This window comes from Camelus ferus, chromosome 27 (genome assembly GCF_009834535.1).
Source record: "Camelus ferus isolate YT-003-E chromosome 27, BCGSAC_Cfer_1.0, whole genome shotgun sequence".
Lineage (NCBI taxonomy): Eukaryota > Metazoa > Chordata > Mammalia > Artiodactyla > Camelidae > Camelus > Camelus ferus.
This window is the reverse complement of record NC_045722.1, coordinates 10,631,989-10,652,559: the sequence shown is the minus strand read 5'-3', so window position 1 is coordinate 10,652,559 and position 20,571 is coordinate 10,631,989. Positions and strand designations below refer to the sequence as shown.

Sequence of the window (20,571 nt, the reverse complement as noted above, 5' to 3'; positions counted from 1 at the left end):
TCACAAATGCATTCAATACATTTAACCTACTGAGCATTATAGCTTGGTGTAGCCTACCTTAATTAAATGTGCTCAGTATTTGATTGTCCTTTATGATTGGATTACTGCATTCTGTTGATTCTTATTTTGTGGTTGGCTTTATCCCTTTGTTAACTAAGTTTAAAAAGCTAAAGCTCTAAACTGTTTTTAGAAACAATGAACAGTACATATATGTAAATTTTAAAAAATATGTGCAGTATATTGTGTATATGTATTTACATGCAATTTATTGTATATGTGCAGTCAAATTGTAATAATTCTACCTAATAAAACTGAAAAATTAGTGAAAAAAGTGCTCAGAACACTTACAAAGCGTATTTTATTTTAAAAAACAGTGCTGAATAGCTCATGTGACTTATTAACTACTATACTGAAAGTGAAAAACAATGGTTGTGTGGGTACAGAATGGTTTTAAGTATGCCGGTTATTTACCATCGTGATCATGTGACTGACTGGGAGCTGTGGCTTGCTGCACTGCCCAGCATCAGAAGAGAGTATCATACTGCATATCACTAGGTTGGGAAAAGAAGTACAGTTCCTACTGAATGAATATCAGTTTCACACCATGGTAAAAGTCCAAAAATTCTAAGTCAAACCATTTGAAGTCAGAATGTCTGCATATAAAGCCTTTGCTTTGACTGGCCAAAGCTACTAATATATACCTAGGACAAGAAAGACCAGAGCTGGTCTCTTGCTATTATTTCTATCTTTCTCAAAATATTGGTTATCTAACGTTGAGGGGAGCTGAGTGAAGGATATAGAATTGGAACTCTGTACTATCTTTGCAATTCTTTAAATTGAAAGTAATTTCCAAATAAAAATTTAAATATATTTGACAGTTTTTACAATGATAAAATAGATAGTTTTTATTATAACGAGTTTGGAGAAGGATGGAACACCACTGGTGGGTATGTAAAATGGTGCAGCCACTTTGGAAAATAGAGCAGTTCCTCAAAAGGTTAAATATGTTAACTATATTTCTATAGTTACTATCTTAACCATATTAACCAGCAATTCCACTCCAAGATATATGCCTAAGAGAACTGAAAACATTTGTCCACACAGAAATTGGTACATGAATTCATGGCAGCATAATGCATAATAACCAAAAAGTGCAAATAACCCAAATATTCATCAATTGATGAAGGGTTAAACAAAGTGTGGTATATCCATACAATGGAATATTATTTGGCAACAAAAAGAAAATCTACAACACAGATGAAACTTTAAAACATTCAGTTCTTAAAACATTTCTTCTTAATGAAGACCTGTAATAATCTAAACTAATGTATTATTTTGTAATATGTGTTATTGTTTATATGTTAAATTTGAGATTTCATTGTGTTACATTTTATTTTCAACTCACAAAAATGGATCAATAACTCACATCAGTTAGTTGAAAGTTAATTAAATCAGGATGCTGAATACTTTTAAACACAGAAAAAAAGTTGTAAGTTAAACATTGCCCAGGAATCCAGTGCGTATAAATATAGGGTGATCCACAAGTGCAATGAATTATGATGAGCACCTGAAAAAGAAAAGTACTAATAAGACATACCACGAGACTCTAAGACTTATGTTTTATTAAACTGGTAGTCTGTTTGCCCCTGGTTCCCAGTACATTATATATGTTTCATTACACACGTTATGAAACTTGATCAAATAGTGGCATAAAGACAATGAAGCTTTAGTGCCATTTTTCAAAAAAGCTCAGTGGCCAATCTGATAAAAAGAATTTTTCTAAAGGAAGGAAAAAACCTAGAGAACAGTGGTTCCTAATACAACATTGATAAAATTTCTCCCTAAAGATAAGAGACATGATCAAAACTATAAAGCTATCCTTTATCCGCTTTTATAGCCAAAGCAGTGGCAGGACACATTTTTGCCAAAAAGCTTTTAAAGTCAGTCATAGTGTTAATGATAAATATGGTCAGTAAGAAAGCTAAATAAGATACTGGCAAAATTCCTTTATCAAACTATATTGTTGGGGGAAAAAAGATACTGTTGGACACTGCATAATATGAATGGCATGCAAAGTGGACAAGCACATTGTCTGGCATTGTCTAGGGCTGCTGGAGAAAGTCATCCAACCATGCTAGGCCCTGGAAACCTATCACACCACTTCCCCCTCATCTTCATTGATCTGATGAATTAGTTATCTATTTCTGTGTAACAAATTACCCCAAAATTTTGAAACCTGAAACAACAAACATTATCTTACAGTTTCTGTGGATCAGAAACTGGGTGGTTCAGGGTCAAGTTATCTTATAAAGTTATAAGCTGTCCAGAGGGGCTACAGTCTCATCTGAAGGCTTAACTGAGGGAGGATCTGCTTTCAAGATCACTCATGTAGTTGTTGGTAGGTCTCAGTTATTCCTGGGCTATTGGGTTGAAGGCTCAATTCCTACTTGGCTGTTGCCCGTAGGTCTCCTTCAGTTTCTTGCCAAGTGGGCCTCTCTTTAGAGCAGCTTACAACATGGCAGCTAACTTCTATCAGAGTGAATGAGCAAAGAGAGAAAAGAATAAGCTCAAGACTAGGATGACCAACTCATCCTGATTGTCCCAGAACTATCCTGATTTTTGCACTGAGATTTCTGCATCCCAGAAAATCCCTCAGTTCCAGGTAAATCAGGATGATTTGTTACCCTATCAAGACAAACATGGCAGTCCTAATCTCTGAAATAACATATCATCATTTCTTTCATAGTCCATTCGTTAGAAATTAGTCCAGTGTAGACTCAAATGAGAGGAAAATTAAGTTCCACCTTTTTCAGGGAGGAATGTCAAAGGATCTGTAGACATATTTCTAAAACCACAACATTTGGTGCCCAGTTTCAAGGGAAAAGAAGTATTACAGAGAAACTCAACTTTCTACCTTATCCCCTACCCAACTTACCTGCTTCCATAAACATCCCTTCCTCCTCATTCCTTCCTGTCAGTGAAAGAGGAATCCCTCCTGTCTAAAGCTAATCTTTCCACCTGCCCAAACCTTATCTCTTCCACCTCAGAACTTTTCCCCCTTCCTTCTTTCTTCTCTCCCTTAATTTCTTCCCCTCAATTTTCTCTTTTCCCAGCATATGATCATGTTCAACTATTTCTTACAAAATGTTTATGCTGAGTGCTTTATTGAGGCATAATTTACATACAGTAAAAATGCATAAATGATATGTATACAGCTGGATGAATTTCAGCAAATATGCATATCCATTGAACTTTAACATCTACATCTTTCTTCAATTCACTGAAAACTGGTTCCTGCCCCCCATCATGTGGCTGAAAGTCATAAAACAGCTGCTTGAAACCTCAAGGTCCATTAGGTCTCCTTTTCCAACATTGCTTCCTATCTCTCTGGCTTGTCAGTCTCCATCAAGGAATCTTCAGCTTATTCCTTAGATGGTGGAATCCTGCCTGCACCATCTTCTCACCCTACACTGCCTCTGGGTGATCTTATCTGTTCTCATGACTTCAGTTATCTTCTATATGCACTGAACTAACTCTCCAATATCTACAGCTCTGATCACCTCCTGGGTATCAGACCTTTATATCAACTGCCTCTAGATATCTCCACCTGGATGTCCAACAGACACCTCAAGCTTACCATGTCCAAAAGTCACCTCTCCCCATCCTCACTACTCCCCATAAAATACCTGTTCTTCCTTTTATGTTGCAAATCTCCACAGAGGCACCACTCCATCACAAAAGTAAGAAATCTGATTGTGATTCTTGATTCTTCTTTCTCCCTCACTTCCCAAATCCAATTAGTCACCAAGTCTTGTTATTCTACTTTCTTTTCTCTTTTTTTTTAATGGAGGTACTGAGGATTGAACCCATGACCTTGTGCATGCTAAGCATGTACTCTACCACTGAGCTATACCCACCTCCCCCCATTCTACTTTCTTAATATGTCTCTTATTCATCTACTCTCTCCATTCCCACTGTCACTACCTTGGCTCATGCTACTGTCACTTATCCTGATTCTTGCAGTGAACTCCTAATCAGTCTTCCAGCCCCTGCAGTCTTCCTCCCATGTCTTGCCTCACTCCAATGTATTCTCCACACTGCAGCCAGAATACTTTAACCACACCATTAATTTGATGATGTTACTTCCTTACATAAAATCTTTCAGTAGAGGCTCCTGACTTGCAGGATAAGATCAAATTCCTTAGCGTGCTACAAAGGGCACTTTGTGATCTGGCCCCTGCCTACTTCTCTGACTAGTCTCACTCTTCTCACATTTGAGAGTGTGTAGTTCTCTGAATGCTGCATACTCTCACTTTGGTGTAAGCTGCTTCCTCTGCCTGAAAAGACCTCCACCTCACCCCAGCACTTTTTATTCCTCCTTGCCTTTCAAATTCAGCTCATTCCCACCTTCTCTGGGGAGACTTCACAGTACTTCTCGTATCTGCATATTCATCATCTAATTGTATATCTGTTTCTCTCATCAGACTCTGAGTTTTCTGGGGGCAAGGGCCTTATTATTTATCTATGTACCCCCAACATCTCACACGAAACAAACGCTCAAGAAAAGTTGTCAAATGACGGGGAAGGTATAGATCAGTGGTAGAGTGCATGCCTAGCATGCATGAGCTCCTGGGTTCAATCCGCAGTATCGCTATTAAAATAAGTAAATAAATCTAATTACCTCCTCATCTCAAAAAAAAAAAAAAAAAAAAAGGTTGTCAAATGAATGAATGGAGGCCTTAAAGCCCAGGAGGCCCAGCCCTCCCAGAGACTGAAGGATCAAGAATGACACTCAGGATAGGATTATCCTCACTCAGATTTACAGGGATGGTGGCCCACTGTGTGTCTGTGTGTGTGTGTGTGTGTGTGTGTGTTTAAGGCTGAAAGTGGATTATCAAAGTAAAAAGCAGAAGATACAGAGCTTTCAGCAAGATTTGCAGCAGGAAAAAAAAAAGGCATCTTTATGAAAGGAAACAAGTTCAGGTATAACTGCTAGCCTACACATGCTACAGAAACTAGAGAAGAAAAGAATCTTTCAGGCATGGCCTAAGTCAAAGGAGACTTGTGAGGGAAGCCACAGCTGGGTCAGCTTTGCATTGTAACAGAGGAATGTCAAGCACAGATTAGAAATGGGGTTAGGTGTGGGTTGATGGCTAATACCCAGACTTCATTCCTGGGAGCTTACAGTTTTGAAGAAAAGATAGGCTGAGCAAGAAATAATGGGATGAAAAGAATCCATTAGGAAGGAATGGGACATGGAGAGATTAATATAAACTGGGCAGATCTGGAAAGGCTTAATGAGGTTTCCCTGCAGTGCTGGGGTGGAAACAGTGTCTCTCATGAAAATAATTCAGATATTTAGGACAGGTGATCCCAGACTAGATAAAGATGTAAAGCCTAAGGAATTAACTTTTCCAAATGTGGGGCTCTGACATGCTATTTTCTCCGCTCACTGGGCTGTCAATCTTCCCAACACGTAGTCTTTTGGACCCCATCAATCACAATGGCATGCCTGGTATTTTCCTTTATATATAGCCTGCTGGACTGCCTGAAGGAAGTACCTTATTAGAGAGTAACTCAGGCCAAATTGATTTGGAATCATGGATCAGCCATTCACTAGCTGCATGATCTTGGGCCAATCAATTAACTGTTTTTTATCTTCAGTTTTCTGGTGTGTAAAATGGGAATAGAAAATCATTTTCATAATTTGAAGGTTAAACAAGATAGTACATGTTAATAAAGCTGTTAGCACAATGGATGACAAATGGTAAATGGACAATAAGTGTTAATAATTATTAAAAACAAGAAGTGGGTTCAAACTGATGTACAAATGCTTAGGCCTCAGAAAGTCTGTCATTCTATAATTGCACCCTGGTTAATCACTTCTGTATAAATCAAGGATGGATACCAGCAGAAGCAAAGTCAACTTCATTTTTTAAAAACTTATTCAAAAAAACTCTGATCTCACCAGTTTCTCTTTGACCTTCCCAATGAAAGAAGTGATAAGTGGAAGGAGAAGGTCTCCCTATGATCCTGCCAGGAAAGGAAGTGGCCTGGGCATATCAGGGCAGGTCAGCACACAGGCCACATCGGAAGCCTAGCTCTTTCCTGGAGCCACATCCCAAAAGGACCTACCTGGGTTTTCCAGGAGGGCCTATCCACAAGCCTCCCCAAGGTCAGATTAGGGGCTAAAGAAATGGGAATTTCTGCCCACCAACCCAGTGACTGTGGACATCAGAGATACAGGTTTTAAAAGATACAGTAGCTTGGGTAACATGGGGTGTCAAGAAGAAGTATCATTTCCCCCAAATCAAAGGTGTCTTCTGTGCAGAGAGATTATTAGAGTCACTCAAGTCTCCCTGGAATATTTTTGGAGAGCTGTCTTTAAAAGGTCCTGGACAGCTGCAAGGGCAGCTGGGAGAAGGAAGTATTGGCCTTCAGGGTTGGTATGTGTGTATATGTGGGGGGAGGGGGAGCATCAGTTTCCTGTTTGGCCATTCTTCTTTGGCTAAAAGAAGAAAGAGGCCTTGCTGTTTGTCTTTTAGTTCTTAGGAGAGAGCTGTATTGTGAATGTGGAGGTCCTGTGGGTGAAGGGCCAAGAGTGGGGGCAACCGTAACCTCTCTCCTCTAATTGGGGCTTATGCCTCCTCTGTCACTGATGAGTTGCCTTTTGAGCTTTTACATCCTATTGCTAATGACAGGGAATTGGCTTCTCTTGGTAGCTTAAGGGATCCGGTGGGAAACTGTTGAGACAATGAATCACCACTAGAAATGTGGTTTGTGTAAATCTGGATTTGAATGGAGCTTGTTAACCCATTTGAGTCTCTAACTAGTAAACCTCAACTGAACTGGTGAAGGAATATGTCTGGGGTGGAGTACTTCCTGTGCTGGGGCTGCCTATTCCAGATTTGTCAACATCCTGCCTTCCAACTCCTACTGTTAACAAGGTTGCCCAGAGGAAAATGCATGATACCAGCCTTACCTCCTCCCCTGGGGGCCCCAACCACAGTGGACTTCTTTCAGTTCCACAAAGGCTTCTGGTCCTTCCCTACCTCTGCTCTTTCTGCCTCAAGCATTTTCTAGCCTTCTCTTCGCCCTTTTCTTAGCCCACACTTTAGGCAATCTTCATTCCCTCCCCCATGCCAAAGACCTCTTATCTCTCCAAGAATGGGTTAAATTATTCTCCTAGATAGCCACTCAGCCTCTCATATTTCCCCTATCACAACATTTAATTTTAATTATTTGTCTGGCGTTCCTGCTAAATTGTAGGTTTCACAAGCCAGGGAAGATGCCTGTAAAACTAGCCCTAGGCACAAATGATCCATGGTTGATGTTTAGTAACTTTTGTTATGAGAGAAAAAATGAACAAACAAGTGAACAAAAGGAATGAACATTTGGTTGCACCTGTTTCCCACTCCCTCCTTGCCTTTTTAGCTTCCCAAGGGATTCTGTGCACTGTGGGGCTAAAAAACAAAAACAAAAACAAAAGCAAATACAAAAACAGACAAACAAACAAAATAGCCATCTCTTGGGGGTAGAAAGAAAATTAACTGGGAGAGTTATACTTGGAACATTTAAAATTTCAAATTTGAAACTCTCAGAATATGAGAGTTTTTACTCACTTCCTTTATAATCCAGCCCTACTCAATTCAACAAGTTCTGAAAGAAAGAAAGAAAAAAGAAAAGAAAAATATATAGACAAAACACTTGAACGTCAAAATGTGAAGGATGGTTTTCTCTAAGCCTGGGCTGTCCGACACAAAAGCCCCTGGCCACATGGGCCCCTGAGCACTTGAATTAGGGCTAGTCTGAACTGAGATGCGCTGCAAGTAAAATATACGCCCCAAATCTGGAAGACTTAGTATGAAAAAGGGAAGGAAAACTATTGGTCATATTGATTACAAGTTGAAATGACAATACTTTTGATATACTGAGTTAAATAAAATACATTAAATGTAATTTCCCCTGTTTCCTTTCACTCTTTTGAATGTGGGTACTAGATTATTTAAAGTTGCATTTGTAGGCACGTAGAGGTTAATGTGCAGGCTGGATCAGGTGACTATCTCTTTTCTGCTCAGATCTCCTTTTTTCAGTCTTTCCTGGTCTACTAGATGCCCTTGAACCCTGGCATGTTCTCCATGGCCTTTGGTGTGACCTCTGGGGCTGGAACTTTGGTGTGGCAACAGGGTCTGCCCCCGTGTCCTGATCTTGGGTCCTGTTTGCCCAGTTCTCTCACCAAAGCTCTCAGTTTCTGTTTCTGGTCATAGCCTGTGACCTGACTATTACACTATGCAGTTCCCTTTGGCCGTGGTTTGGTTTACTCGGTGTTTACTGCATGTGGGAGTTTGGCAAAAAGAAATGAGGTCTGTTCTTTAGGCAGGTATTTTGAAGTCATCTATCAGAAAATATCAATAGATGAGAAATGCACTACAAAATGCCTCAAGTTGCTAATTGTAATAAATACTTGGTCGATATGCAAAAACTCTTTCCCCCTCCATTCCCTCGAATTAAGAGAACATTGATTCTCCCATGAAGCAACCATTTGGGTAGAAATTTGGGTGAATGAACTGGCCATGCAAGTGTCCTGAGTCTTCAGCTGTAACTTTTTTTGTCTGTGTCCAACGAATTCTCTCCCTGCAGAAAGGTGAGTGCCGTTCTCTGCCCTGAATTTTCTTCTACGTAAAGTGAGACTTTCTCAATCATGCCAAATTAAAAAACCCATACACTTTTATTCCTCCTCCTCAGAAGTGCCAACTTTTCTGCTTGTGGTAGGGGTAGGGGTAGGCAAGCTCTGATGCTTTACAGCCATAGGACCTGGATTCAAATCCTGACTCTGCCACATAATAGCAGTGTGACTTGGGGCAAGAGACTTCACTTCTCTGAGCCTGTTTCCTCCTCTATAAATTGGGGAAAACCTAGTCTTATGGAAAACACCTGGCTCAGAGGAGCTGCTTATTAACCACATTATGCTTGCATCCTGCCCCTCCTGACTTTAGGGGCCTCTGTTCCTGCCAGCATGTACAAGTGCTGCCTTTACCTTATTTAAAAAAAAATTTACATATGTAGCTTTCCTGACCTTTAGAAAGAAAAATACACCTCACTGACTTACTTACTCTCTTTGGTTAAGGTCTTACTTTGCCCTTTCACTTCGCAGTCAGTGTTCTTGGTGTGCATGTGGTTTACTGTTTGCCATTCTTTCTCTCCTTCCTCCTCTGCCATATGTCATCTGCTCTGACACTATAGTGACTCTCAAGACACGACTTCAGAAATGACCAATCAGTTGGCAAGTCCAGCAGCCCCTATCCGTCTGCATCCTCCACAACTTCACTACCATGACATTTGGCTCTCAGCACCACTTCTTTTGATGCTTTCCTCCTCTTATAGCTCCCGGGACCACCAGAAGTTACCCAACCAGACAGTATCTTTACAAATTTCCTGGCTCCTGACAGTCTTGTCTCCTTCCTCTAGTCACTGACCATCCCACTTTAAATGGTATGTCACAATTTTTCCTCTCTCCACAGACCTCCCACCAGCCGCCACTCCTCACCCCTCCCCCGTTGGTGACATTCCTTCTCACTTGCCTGGGGTTACTTCAGAGCCAGCACCTGCAGCCACACTGGCACCACCCCTCCAGCTCACAAGCGGAAGTGGCTTCCTAGCTGTCACCAGGCCTTCTACCTTTGCCAGAGAGCCCTTGCCATCCTGCCATCTGGGTACCCTTAGAGGGAAAGAACAGATCAGCAGTGATGTTCTGCAGCCTCTCCCCCTCTGCTACATTCTCCCTGTCAGCATTGAGGATTTCTTTCAGATTAAAAAAAAAAAAATTCTTCCTTGCCTTTACTTCCCCCTCTAGTCTTCTTTCTCCTCTTCTGTTTTAGCCAAAGTTCTTGAAATCAAACCCGTGCTCTCTGCTTCCTCCTCTTGCTCTCCACTCTGGTTTCTGCCTTACAGCTCTGCTGAGGGCTCTCTGCATGCCAAGAATTCTAACTGTTTTATGGAGATGTAGGATTCCCTTAATCACGAGGGTGGTGATATTACTGTCTCTGTCAAACATCTGTGGAGTGCAGATGGATTCAGTAAATTAGCCAAGATTCCAAACACCTGGCAGGAGTTTGAAACCAGACAGTTGGGTTCAGAGTCTGTGCTCTTGGCCACCATGCCATACAGTACCCCACGCCTCAAACTGGACAGTGTCTGTTCTCAGCGCTCAGCACAGTGCCTTGCATGTAGCAGGAGATGGATAAACATGTTTAAATGAATGAACACACCCTGCCTCTGTGGTTTAGATTCTTATTCTCTCACTCTTAGAATAATCAACACAAATCAAAGGGTTCCTTAAAAGTGCATGGGCTTGAGTTTATGTCTATTTTTGTGAAATAAACAGTTTTCATGGGAGTCTGTGCCCCCCTAAATTAATTACTTCTTGATTCATTCATTTTTCTGTCTTCAGTTTCATTTTCCCCAAACTCCTCCCCCTTACATCCTGTACATTGCCATTAGATGATTGGATTGTCAGTTTTTTGTTCTAATTCTGTCACTGGTAAAAACATAAGAACAAATAGCCTCCCTCCACCTGAAAAGTCTTGAATGCTTTCCTGGCTGGCTGCCTCCAAGATAAAAATTAAACACTGTGGCCCAACGGCCAAGGCTTTTGGTAATCTAGCCCCAGCACATTTCACCAGTGCTATCTCCCACTTTTCTTTCACTTGAGTCCTCTGTTCCCAAGTGAAGTCTTCTGGTAACTTCAAAATTTCTGTTGTAGCCCAGCTTTCAGCGGTTCACTCAACAATAATGTACTCCATTTGTGGTCTAAGCCAGGCACTCGGCCTGGGCCTGGGAACACAAAGATGAATACGATAGTCCTTACCCTTGAGATATTATCAATCTAATCTGAGAGATAGTTGTGACAATAAAATCCCCAAAATATGGGGTGGCGAATTATTCATGGAAATTATTCCTGCTTGGAGGTGGGGTAAAGCCACTAGTAATGAAAACTAAGTTAAACATATTTATATTTTTTACATGTTTCTTTTACAACAAGCATGCATTAATTTGAAGGGATTTTTTTTAATTTTGGATTTTATTTTTGGTTTTGGGGGGTGAGATGAAGGTAATCAGGTTTGTTTGTTTGCTTGTTTGTTTGTTTACTTGTTTATTTGATATTACTTTTCAACAGAGGTACTGGGATTGAACCCAGGACTTCATGTATGCTAAGCACACACTCTACTACTGAGCTATAATCCTCCCCTCAAGCATGCATTAATTTTGTAAATAGGAAAATAATGTCATATTCAGTGAAGATTATGGTTAACTTTATTTTGAGCACCTGAGTTCTAAAGGAGAATCACCATATGTGTCAAAAAATTGGTAAAATTAATGAGGAAAGGACAGTCATCTAAAGGGAGAATGGGAAAAAGCTTTGAAGAGATATTTCCCAGAAGGTGAAATATTTATGATCAATAAATAAATGAATATATGTTCAGCTCCATTACTCATCAAGAAGTACAAACTAGGAGAGGGTACAGCTCAAGTGGTAGGACCCATGAGGTCCTAGGTTCAATCTTAGTAGCACTTTTGTAACAGCAAAAACCTACAACAATCCAAGTGCTCATTATCAGGAAATTGGTTGCATTAGTTTGAGGTCCCCTAAAGCAGAGACAAGGACTTGGGTGCAGGTTGTTTATTGGGGAAGTGATTTCAGGCAGCAAGAGTGAAGGAAAGAGGGACAGTGAGGCAAAGTAGCAGGAAAAGCCAATGTAAGGAGTGTGATTCCAGGGAGACATCTGAGAAATATACAAGATGCCTCCTAGAATCGTCCATCTGAAGAAAGAGAGACAGGACATTTATCTCTTGGCTCACATCCCCCACTGCCTTGAGGGTTAACTCTCTTTACTTTCAGTCTGTGCCTGGGAGAGGGCTGTAAAGGCTCTGCAGCATTCAAGAAGGTCCTAGGGGGAGGGCTTAGCTCTAGAGGTAGAGAGCAAGCCTAGCGAGCACGAGGTCCTGGGTTCAAAATAAATTAATTAAATAAACCTAACTACCCCCCCAAAAAAGAAGGGGCCTAAAGCAGAATTGGAGAGGCCCAAGGCCTCTGGCAGTGGACATTGTTAGTAAATGGGAGGTCCCACAAAACTGGCCACCACACATTTGGCTGAAATCAGATGTGGGCCAAAGGGAAGAACACAGTGTACCAACAGCCTCTGCTGCTGCCAGGGATAAAGTAACATTAGCATATTCACATACTTAAATAGTCTATAGCAGCCACAATAAATAAACTCAACTACATGCAACAAGCCTGAGATGAGTCTTAGTAACATAACATGAAAAGTGAAAAAGAAGTCCCAGGATATTATGTAGGGAATAGTACCATTTTAATTAAGAAAACAACTATTAACAATATATATATACCCCCCACAACAATAAAAAATTAAAAAGTAAAATAAATTTTAAAAGTATGTTTTAGAAATATGTATGCATATTCTTACGCACACATAAATATATACCTATATAGACATACAAATATTTGAAAATTTTTAAAAAGTTTAGTGTACTTGATTTCTAAGAAAAGAAAAACTGCAAAGAACATATAAAGAAAAAATATAAAGAAATCTTGAAAATTAATGAGAAAAGGATAAATAACCAATAGAAAAGTAGGCAAAAAGATACAAAAAGATATTTCGCAAGAGAAAATACATATAGCTTATAACATATATAAACACATTCAACTGCAACTTTCTTAAAATGCAAGACTTTTTAACTTTAAATGTTTATAAAGCTAGGACAATTAAAATTTTTTTAAATAAAATATTTTTAGGTAAAATATTTTTAAGAGCAAGAAAATGATAAACAGATTAAGTAATGAGATGGTGATCATTTTGTAATGTGTAGAAATATTGAATCACTATGTTGTATGCCAGGAACTAACGTAGTGTTACAGGTCAATTATGTTAAAAACAACAACAACAACAAACCCCAAAGAAACAAGCAGACAAACTCACAGAAAAAGAGATCAGATGTATGGTTGCCAGAGGCATGTAGGTGGGTGGGAGAGTGGGGTGAGGGGGTCTGGGAACTGGATGAAGGTAGTCAAAAGGTACAATCTTCCAGTTATAAGATATAAGTACTAGGAATGCAATGTACAACATGAGTAATATAATGAACACTGGTGTATGTTAAGAAAGTTGCTAACAGAGTAAATCCTAAGAGCTCTTATCACAAGGAAAACATTTTTTTCTTTTTCTTTTTCTTTTATTTTGAATCTACATGAGACGATGAATGTTCACTAAACTTATTGTGGTAATCATTTCATGATGTAATTCAAATCATTATGCTATACACTGTAAACTTACACAGTACTGTGTATCAATTATATCTCAACAAAACTGGAAGAAAAAAAGATTAAACACTGGGGGGGGGGAAATATATGTAAGCTGTCAATTCTAGTTTTTAGGGTGGATAAGTAACAAAAGAGGGTCACACATGAACCAATATATAGAGTCCCTGACCCATGGGTCATGTTTAACCCAATCCTGTACACCTGAGCTCTAGGACATAGGATTATATGGTATGGTAAATATACTGAGAGGTATCTATAACATATACTGATAACACAAAGGCAGGGACTGGAAGATACTCCCTCACACCAGGGGAGATCTGGAAAGTTTGACCAAAGAGGTGACAGTTAATGGATTTAAAAGAATAAGGAGAGGATTGCCAAATTTGGGAGGAAGCGGGGAGGTTTTGGAGAGCATTCCAAATGGAAGGAGCAGCACAAAGGGACAGGAAGGAGAGAAAGGGCAACATGCCCAATAGACTAGAGATAATTAGTGTTGGTAGAAAAGGAGAATGAGAGAGGTACATGCAAGTGAGGGATCCAGAAGGTAAGGTCCATGATGATGAGGTTAGGCACGATTCCACATGATAAGCAAATCAGAACATCGCGGGGTACTTTTCAAAGCAGGGTACTAGCAAGATTCATTTCAGAAAGATTCTCACAGCAGAGTGGAGGACTGGTTGGAGTGTGTTGGAGGCAGGAAGATCAATTAGGATAGTCTGGTCTTAGTCCAGGTGAGAGATACAAAAGTCCAGATTTACTCAGGAGCTCTGGTGTGTGTGGGCATGTATGGCCTAAATCAAGAGTTTTCTACAAGGCAGGATGGGCAGAAATTTATTTCCCTGATCTCCTGTGCTTTTGTTCTAGCACTTTACTTGTCTGTTGTTCAACTCCTCCCACCAAGATGTAAACTCCAAGTGAGCAAGGATGTTACCTGTGTTCCCTCCTCAATCCCCAGGGCCTAACAGTTTCTGGCACATAATAAGTACTAAACAATTATTTGTTGAAGGCATGAAATTTAGTTGGGAAAGAGAAATACAGGGTAATAGATGATAGGGAAAGAATTTCTCATACTCTAGTCTAATTTAGCTCTGTATCTCCTACTAATATCTTCCAGAGCTCAGAATTTGACCAAATGATAAATTGTTCCCATGCTGGGCTCTCATCCTTGTCTCAGCCTGAGTTAACAATCTTTCCTGCCATCTCTACCTAGCCTACCCATTCTCCAACTATCTCCACTTTTTATCTAGAAAGACTGCTTTTCCAGGTTCCCTTGGCCTTTGGCCATATGCTTAGACAGTTCTCACACTGTTATATGATTACATACCTGCTGGGTATTCTGCCTTCAGATCCACTCTCTATCCTTCTCCAGAGGCTAACCTTGAAGGAGAGTGTCATCTGGACTCCCTTGCCCTTAGGCTTCCTCTTGGGTTCAGCCAGTAGGAGGTACTGCAGGAGATTAGAAAAAGAGAGACAGAAAGAGTGAGCTATATTCCTCTAAGTTCCCGCTGGCCCTCCCTCTCCTTCAGCTGTTGGCTGTCAACTGAGCACTGGTTCCATCTCTTTGCCCCTTCAGGCCTGTGGTTGATAATGGCTTCTGAGCAGGTAATAGCCCTGGGGTGCTTTATTATCCTTTGTTGGTTTCCCTCATCTTTGTCCTCTGTCCCTTCATTAACTTTCTTTCTTCAGTTACATATTTGAGGGGCCCATCTGTTTCCTGCTGATTTTGGCTGATACAAAAGCAAAAATACAGAATTGTTTCTTTTTTAAAAAAATGGATATGATTCACAAGGTTCACCCTTTTAAAGTATATAATTCAGTGGTTCTTAGTATAATTGAGCAAACTGTATCTTTTTTCATTTAATATGTAATCAAATGTTTTCTCTTACCCCATCGTGTGTGTACTCAATAATAATTTATACAGTGTTGCATACCATAAGTTACTTAATCATTCATATGTCTCAAACTTTCAAAAATAAGGTTATAGTAAATACTGTGCATGTGGCCATTCTCTTTTGGGGAGGATTAATTCTTGAGGAAAAATTTCTAGGAGTGGTATTGATGAGTCAAAAAAGCATCACATCTCTATTAAGGCTTTTCAGAAGTATTGTCAAATTGCTTTTGAAGAGGATTATACCAATTCCCTCTCCCACAGCTTTCTCTGAATGTACCATCTCATCAATGCATCATCTTATTAGCATTGGAAAGTACTTAAGATATATGCATATATATAAAGCTAATGTAGTGTAGGTGGTGTTACCATTTGGACTTCTGTGATAACCATACCAATCCCAAGCCATTTAAAGCTATATTTTGGCTAAATGGGAATAAGGGACAGTGCTTTTGAGGGGATGGAGTGGAGAGAAGGTAAAGGGATTTGCTCCTGAACATTCGTTCTCCACTCTGCCTCTTCATCTTGTTTACATACTAGTTTCTTCCTCATCAGTGAGCTGTGCTTCCTCAGGATCTAGCATAGTGCCTGGCACTGTCCTGAATAGCAATAAACATTTATAAAATGGATAAATGATGGAAGAAGAATGTTTAGCTATATGCACCCAGAGTTGGTTATATTTGTTTATGAGCATTAACTGGCCTTCTTTTAATGGACTCTCTGTAATCAACCCTTTCCCTTCCCTCCAAATAAACATACTGACTACTGCCCATGCCTGCTGAATGTTTTGGACTAGTTAGTCCATCTCTGGAATACCTACACACTTCTTCCTACTAGCTGAATTAGATGTCTAAAAAGAGTCTGTTGTGTTTGGTCCCAAAACTGCTTATGACAGCTGTTTGCCAGAGTATAATTAATTTAATTAAAATCACATAAACTGATGAGACATAAACATGAAAAAGAGCTGTTTCTATGAAATATCAGTTGAATGCTTTGGAAATATAAATTAAAGACTAGTTGAAAATTACTGTCAAACTAGATCTGGGTGAGACAATTACAGAGGATTTTTTCTTTTTTAAAGGGGCCTCTGGTAATATTGCTTTGCAAGAAGTTTTAAGTCCTCAGTTAACTTTAAAGAAATAAATTGGAAAGCACAGAAAATATATCATGGATATGAATTATGTAGGAAAGACAACTCAAGAACTCTAATCACCACTTTTGCTCAAAGAAAAGGTTTGGCTTCACATCAAAAGATTGGCAAGTGGGTGTTCCTTAAAGGTGTGAAGTAAAAATAAAATGTTAAGGTGTATATTTACCACTTTTTATAATTCACTGCTGTAATATACTTTTCTAATTAACTGACCAACTACTGGGCCAGATCCAATTTGTTTGTGTAAGGATAAATCCTTATTCCCTAATCTTTTTCCCCCATAGGAGGGCAGGTAGGAAAGAATTTGTCCTGGTTCTTCCAGGAGGAGTGACTTACCTAATGGGTGATTTTGGGTCTGCCTGCTCTTAGAGAGAGTGCAGTCTTCTTTAATCAGACATGGTTCAAGTTGCTAGGTCTCTACAAAATGAAGGCTGGAGTTTTGGGGGAGATTATTTTAATTCAAAGAATGGTCAAAAGCCTATTGGTCGTCATCCAAGACATTCCTCAGCTCAGCTTTATTGGTAATAAAGTTGATATTTTCATTTTTTCACTAGTTCAAACTTCTAGGACAGGGGTAGCACTTACTGTCCCTGGAATACTCCAACCGTGTTGGATATGATGGCTTCTATTTTCCCCAATCAAGATACATTAGTTTCCCTTTCATTTTAGTCCGTGATTCTGTTCATTCAAATGAAACATTGTCTCTGATAGTCTGGTAGTAGTCTAGCTTTGTTTGAGGTTCGGCCTGTGTCTCAAGCTAGACAAAGGAGAAAACATTTATAGCTCTTGAGAAATGTTGATATCAGGAAATATTTACGGAGAAGGGAAGAGAAATCCAAACATGGCTTCTGCCAATCCTCCTATCCCCTCCCCCACCACATCCTGAAAGAGTCTTGTCTGTCCTGCTGATTTCTGGGGCATGTAAACATGGCAAATTTAAGGTCATTGTCTGAATGGCTGTTTGAGAAATGCAAATGTAACAGGGAATAATAGTCTAGTCTTTTTTCCATGTTTCTTAAGGCATTTTGTAGCCCTATAATAGATTACAAGATCAATGTAGTAGGCCCAGTATTTAAAAAGAAATAAAAAATAATAAAGTTGAAAATATCAGCATGCATTGCATGAAATAATGGTAATATTTAATGAAACTTTTTGTTTCAGAGGTGTGTGTGTCTGTGTACACATGTGTGTATATTCTGGGTTGAGATGTGGAATATATTTCTTACGGAGTGTCATGGTCAGAAAAGAGTGCAAAGAATATTATTCAGTCATGAAAAAGAAGGAAATCATGCCACTTTTGACAACATGGATAGATCTTGAGGACATTATGCTAAGTGAAATAAATCAGACAGAGAAAGACAAATACTGTATGATTTCACTTACTCATGAAATCTAAAAAAAGCCAACCTCATGAAAAGCTGTAAAAAAAAAAAAAAAAAGAGTTTTTGCAAAGCATTGATTTAAAGTGCACATTTCTCCTTTCTTTCATTTTCTCTCTTTACTAATTTGCTCTGTAAAATTGCCTTGTGAATAAAAATTGTAGTAAAGAGTAACCAGAGAAGCAAGGACCACTTCTCATTCTATAAACAACTGGAATGAAAAAACTGCTGCCCCTGCCTCTTCACTCTGAGTCAATCAAATATCCAAATATCATCAGGACAGGGTTAAGATCTAGAACCTCATAAAGGAACATTTACTTTAAAATTTATCACCTGTACAGTTCAAGCCCCAGAGTCTCCCAACCTACAAATTACAAAGTGTTAAACTTGGCATTCAAGGCCGTAGCCTGCCTTACCTTTCCAGACTGATTCACCTATACTTCTCCCACATGAATCCTTTGCTCCAAGCTGACCTCTTGGTGTTTGCTGAACTTATTCCATGTCTTTGATTAGTGATACTGTTCCTTCTGCACAGGGCAGCCTCCTCAACTAGTCCATCTCTGCTTGCTAAAGTCCCATCTTTTTGGGGGGAGAGGGTAATTAGGTTATTTATGTATTTAATTTTAATGGAGGTACTGGGGATTGAACTCAGTACCTCATGCATGCTAGGCACACATTCTACCACTGAGCTATACCCTCCCCCTATCCATCTTTCAAAGATCCATTTCCAATTTCCTTTCCTGATTCTTAATATCTTTATTTTGAACTCCATAAATACCTTAAAAAAAAACCTCTTAAAAATTCTTTTAAAATGTATTTAAAAATATCATTTTTCCTGATTTCAAGGTACACGTTAATGTACTACCATAAAAATAAGAAAATATAAAAGTCACAGAAGAAAATGAAAGTCCCGTTTTAAAATCTATGTGTGATACACATTTATGTATGTTTATATATTGCAAGCTGGTATCATATCATCTTATGATGTGCTTTCTAATTACAAGTATTTCCTATGTCATTAATCTTTTTCTTCAGCATGATTTTTAATGGTTACAAATGAACTATAATTTAACAATCATATAACACTGGGCATTTTGCTTGTTTTCACATATGGTGCCATATTTTGGGGGAATATAAATGGAGTGGTACCCAGGGTATAGTGATAAATTTCCTCAAAGAGCACAATGGAGTTTTGTTTTGTTTTGTTTTTGGAAATAGAAAATTGGGGCCAGTGATAATTTGGATGAATGTAAGTTCCTTCATGAATCTTTTTGAAATATTGGCAGATACGCTGAGTTTCCCTCTCTAAGTGAAATAGGGGTTTGAGCCAATTGCACTTAAGTTTTAAAGGGCAGTGAGCCCAGCAGGACTATGGTTGACTGATCAGTTGATCATGGAAACATGCAAGGCTGAGTATACATGCCTCCCTACCTCAAAATATTTACAGCAATGTCATGCATACCTCCCCACCTCAAAATATTTCTGTCTTTACGTATCCTTTAAATCTAGAAAGAGGTGTGCCTCTTCTCTGATTTCTTCCTCCCCCTCCCCAAGCCGTATCTCCTTTTCCTCTTCTGAGATCATGCACTATTAGTTATCCTATTTCTTATCTTTTATGCTCCCCCCTCTTAGCTCCTTTGCTCCTCCTCAAATTGAAAAAAGAAAAAACACCTCTCCCCTTTACTCTTACTACCGCCGGAGCTATAGGCCTACTTTTCTCTCCCTCTCCTTGCCAAACTTCTGGAAAGAATCATCACCTTTTACCGCCTTCATTTCTTCACCTCATACTCCCCACTCAAGTGCTCAACTCAGCTTAGAGCCTGGCCACAGCAGGCCCTGGCTGAAAGTTAGTTCCTCCCCTTTTGCAAATTGGCGTCTCTTTCCTGGTTCTTCAAAAGGCATTTCTCCATGGTTGGCAGTGGGCGCTCACCAGGGCCTCATCCCGTGCTGTCACACTCTCACCTAGCTGCTACCTTCACACCGCCGTTTCCAGGTACGCTGGTTCTCGGAAGGTCCTGCCGGTCACCTTCCTGGCCATTTGCCCGCCTCTCTGAGTTCTCACCTGGCACAGTCATAGCTTCCCTAGGCACTCAGGGTCTCGCAGTCTAGCCCTGGGAGGCACCCATTGTCAGGCTTCCAACTCTGTTCACCGCGAGTGTCACGGTGACCCCAGAGGCAACATGTCACAGTGCCCCGCACCTCCAGGCTTGTGTGCAAGTCCCTCGATCCAGCAATGTCCAAACATTTGGGGCGCACCTACTAAGTGCTAGGCTCCAGCCACCTCACTTCCTTTCGTTTGGCAGCCTACTAGGCCCCACTACGTGCCAGATTTGAGGGAAGAGGACGCCGTCCCGGCTCCAGAGGCGCTCGCCGTCCCCTGGGGCGAGACAGCCGCGTAGGCAGATCGTGGCCCTCTAGTGGGAGACCTCGGCCCGGACCTAAGGCCCCTGCCCGGGAGGCGCGTCAGAGGACGAGAGGCCCAGGTCGCAGGGAGCGGGCGCCGGGCCGGAACCGCGCCGAGTGCTCCGCGGGGCAGGCGGGGCCGGCGGGGCAGGCGAGGCCAGGGGCCGGGCCCGGGTCCGCGAGGTCTAGGGTCCAGCCCTGCCCGGCGCCGCCCGCGCCCTGCCCGCCACCGCCGTCGGGTCGGTGCCGCGCGGTCCGGTTGGGGCAGGAGGCGAGAAGCGAGAGGCCGGGCCCAGGCCGGGGCAGCCCCTCCGCCGCACCGCCCTGGGCGGGTGCCCAGGTCCGAGTCGCCTTCCGCCTGCCCCCCCACCCCCGCCCGCGGCCCCAGCCAGGTCCCGCCGCCAGGCCGGCTCCC

At 40.7% G+C, this 20,571-nt stretch overlaps 1 long non-coding RNA gene across 2 annotated transcripts; it reads right to left on the bottom strand.

Annotated features, from left to right (window-relative positions):
• Positions 1 to 340: 340 nt before the first annotated feature.
• On the bottom strand, positions 341 to 20,540 carry LOC106730674. Of its 2 annotated transcripts, none has more exons than XR_001367125.2 (3): positions 19,511 to 20,540; positions 14,661 to 14,782; positions 341 to 1,567 (listed from the first exon to the last, which is right to left on the bottom strand). It is a non-coding gene; the product is annotated as an uncharacterized LOC106730674 (long non-coding RNA). The 2 variants fall into 2 exon arrangements; XR_004315653.1 differs by having other exon boundaries at positions 19,684 to 20,538.
• Positions 20,541 to 20,571: the final 31 nt, after the last annotated feature.